This window comes from Schistocerca piceifrons, chromosome 6, assembly GCF_021461385.2.
Source record: "Schistocerca piceifrons isolate TAMUIC-IGC-003096 chromosome 6, iqSchPice1.1, whole genome shotgun sequence".
In the NCBI taxonomy this organism is placed as follows: domain Eukaryota; kingdom Metazoa; phylum Arthropoda; class Insecta; order Orthoptera; family Acrididae; genus Schistocerca; species Schistocerca piceifrons.
Genome location: NC_060143.1, coordinates 427,934,662 through 427,938,554, shown reverse-complemented (window position 1 = coordinate 427,938,554; position 3,893 = coordinate 427,934,662). Strand labels below are relative to the sequence as shown.

Here is a 3,893-nt window from a genome sequence, read left to right as displayed (position 1 = left end):
ACCATACCGCTCGCCACCTTCCTCGTGCCGCTGCTAACTCAAGACTCCCCCTCGCTGCCCGTCACACTCCACCTAGCGAACACATTCACACCAGAAGCCTCTCTAGCGAAGAGATTCTATACAACCGGCGATTCCACCAGGCGAAAAACAGCAAACTTTGCGAAGGGTACTTGAACGAACTGGAACAACTACCAACTGGCCGCGCATGGGGACCACACCCCTCCGCTGTCCTTCACAAGTCACTGATCTGCCCTATCCTTTGCAGTACAAATGTAACTCGGATATTCACCCCTCTTAAGTTCTATGAATTGCTACACTATGGTCTCCATCTTGCATCCTCCATCCGTTTATCTTCCCCCAAGAGGATCAAACAATCTCTAATAACCTACATGATCCGTGAATTTGACTCCTTTCCACTCCAGCCCCTGCAAGGTCTCCATTCTCCTCCTCTTCTTCCCATGCCACATCTCCTGCCTTTCCTGTTTCCCCCAATCCCTTCTCCCCTCCGGGCTATAGATCACAGTATTACTTCCACTTCTCCCCTCTCTCCTTGTCCCCCGAATCTACCTCCCCTGTCACCACCTCTTAACAGCCGTCAGTCCTCGTCACCACCACTCTCCTCTACCCCTACATACTCACCCTTCTTTTCATCTATAATCTAGTCCCAGGGCAGGTCCTTACCGAGTTTTAATGAAAGTGCACTCTGATCTATTTTTAATGGTCATTGTATCTTATATCGTGTTCAGTGTTTAAGTTTTTCTCGGGTGTTTAGTGTTTATCAAGTATTTTTAACTGTGCTCTCTGTCCACATTTCTATCACTGTTTTAAAACACTTCATGCAGACAGCATTATGTTGTTTGTATTTCATGTCACCTTTTCAAATTATTTTAAATTCATAATACATATGTCTCCCAGTTCTTTGTTTTAGCATCTAAGTTAGTGTTAAAATCTACAGGCTGAAGAGCGGTTTATTTGTACCGCTGCCAGCCCAGCCCCCATCTTGAAGGATGAGGGGGATGAAATAACAATAAAGCAAATATACACCGGACAGTTCGTCCGGCTTCGAGAGGCTCTCCTGGCCGCTGGGTGGGTGCTACTCACCTCATCGTGTCAGGACGTTCTAGAAGCCTATCGTAGGGACCGGCGCCTCTGATCACCGTTTTCACCGTTAATTCCTCTGTGGTCTTAGACTGTATTAAAGGCAGACTTTTCCGTGCCTGTGTTGGGCTTAATCATGTCTGCATTCTCGAGACCTCGATTATCGATTATTTTGATGCAAGTGCATGTCCAAATGTGTGTGAATTCCTAGGGGACCTAACTTATGAGGTCATCGGTCCCTAGACTTACACACTACTTTAACTTATGCTAAGAACAACACACTCACCCATGCCCGATGGAGGACTCGAACCTCCTGCGGGAGGGGCCGCGCAATCCATGACATAGCGCCTCAAACCGCGCGGCTCATGCAATTGTATATTCCTACGAAGTTCCCGTTGGTGTTACTACATACTGGAAACAGTCGGGTGACTAGATAGTAGCGCTGTCAAGCACATTTACCAGAAACCAGTGAGACGCTGTATTTTGTACCTTTTGTTCTTACCGTCAAAGCAGAAATATTTCTTCGTCAATACACTTCTTAAAATTTGATCACCGTTTTCCCTGTGTCCCCGTGAAGGGCACTTCAAAGATCAGGGAATGTTTTGCGGACTATTTTACACTGGTACCTGTACAAGATGCAGACGATACAGAAAAGAGCATCTCATGACCCGCAGAAACTTTCTGAATTTGCTGTCTGACACGTATCGGAGTTAATAACACGTGACCGGAGTCACGAGGCACATTTTACGCTACAACATGTAATGAATACACAGAACTGCCGAATTTGGCTTGCTGTTAAACCATCTGATGTGCACGAAGAATTACTGCACTAGCCAATATGTGACTTTGAGGCGTGGATTCACAAGTACTTTTATTCACAATCCTTTCTTCTTTGAAGAGAATACATACAGAAGGGCTTTCAAGTTTACTGTGACGTCACTGACTTATCGAGAACTTCTTGTACAGCTTGTAATTCCTGTGCGCAGCTCGAGGTCGTGCGGTAGCGTTCTCGCTTCCCAGGTTCCCGGGTTCCCGAGTCCGATTCCCGGCGGGGTCAGGGATTTTCTCTGCCTCGTGATGACTGGGTGTTGTGTGATGTCCTTAGGTTAGTTAGGTTTAAGTAGTTCTAAGTTCTAGGGGACTGATGACCACAGATGTTAAGTCCCATAGTGCTCAGAGCCATTTGAACCAGTTTTTGTAATTCCTACTTCAGAAGAGTGCATCTGTGTGGAAGCTACTGTTTCCATGTTGCAAGATGGGGCAATACCTAATTTCTCTGGCCCAGTGAAAGATCTGCTTAATGCAACGTTCCACGGACGTGGTAAGCCCAGACGTTTTCCAGATGCATAGCCTGCAAGATTATTGATCTGAATCCATGTGGCTTTTGGCTCTGGGGATATCTAAAGGAACCAAGGAAATGTTCGGTCTCTACCTGGTCTGAAGGCCAGTAAACAATGACGTGCTGTTCAGATTCCATCGGAGGTTCTGCGACCAATTGTTGATCACGTCGTTTTATGGATGCATCATCTCGTCGACATCTCCTGTGATCACACTGAAAAAATTGTGTAAGGGGCGGTTAATAATAAAATAAACATAACGTCTATCTCACATGTTCGACATTTTCTGGCAAAGTCCCTTTCCTAATCCGTTTCATATGGGAACGTTTGTATACATGTTTCTTGCATTCACAGCGCTAGATCAAATCATGGTGACCCAAAGTAGAACTCCTTTTTTTTCAGCCTGAATCGGTTCTGTGTTAACGCATTATAGTATTTACCAAATTTCGCTGCACTATGATAATTACAGCCCACATTGGACGTCTGTAAGTTGCTTCACTTTAATTAAAGGCACTGCGTTTTTAGTTAATCAGCATTTCTAGATTGACTGCTATCCGTTTACCCTGCGTTTTACTTTTACTCATGCGTCCTGATTTACTGAATTCTGTTGTTAATTAAAGTGTTTATACGTGTTTGCGCCCACAAATGCCCACCTACTTTCCACTCCCACCGTTTCGTACGCCAGAGACAGAACGTGAATGAAACTTCCTGGTAGATTAAAACTGTGTGCCGGGCCGAGACTCGAACTCGGGAACTTTGCCTTTCGCGGGCAAGTGCTCTACCAACTGAGCTACCCAAGCACTACTCACGCCCCGTCCTCACAGCTTTACTTCTGCCAGTACCTCGTCTCCTACCTTCGAAACTTTACAGCGCACACTCCGCTGCAGAGTGAAAATCTCATTCTGGAAATATCCCCCAGGCTGTGGCTAAGCCATGTCTCCGCTATATCCTTTCTCCCAGGAGTGCTAGTTCTGCAAGGTTTGCAGGAGAGCTTCTGTAAAGTTTGGGAGGTAGGAGACGAGGTACTGGCAGAAGTAAAGCTGTGAGGACGGGGCGTGAGTCGTGCTTGGGTAGCTCAGTTGGTAGAGCACTTGCCCGCGAAAGGCAAAGGTCCGAGTTCGAGTCTCGGCCCGGCATACAGTTTTAATCCGCCAGGAAGTTTCATACCAGCGCACACTCCGCTGCAGAGTGAAAATCTCATTCTGAGAACGTGAATGTTTGCAAACAAAGTAAATATTGATTGAAATTCGTTAGTAATTATCTTACCTATGGCGTCGGAGATAGGGACGTCAATATGTCTGTTTCCAAGTGCTTTACGCTGCAAAAGTTAAGTGGTCAAATAGTCATCTGTTTCTTTGAATGACAAATTTCGTCGTTGAAACAGTTCGTGAATGTAGGAGCAAGATAGGAGCCGGACGGAGTGGCGGAGCGGTTCTAGGTGCTTAAGTCTGGAATCGC

The 3,893-nt window shown here is 46.0% G+C and overlaps 1 non-coding gene across 1 annotated transcript; it reads left to right on the top strand.

Annotated features, from left to right (window-relative positions):
- The first annotated feature begins 3,498 nt into the window (after positions 1 to 3,498).
- Positions 3,499 to 3,572, top strand: Trnas-cga. The gene has a single exon. It is a non-coding gene; the product is annotated as a tRNA-Ser (tRNA).
- The last annotated feature ends 321 nt before the right edge of the window (positions 3,573 to 3,893 follow it).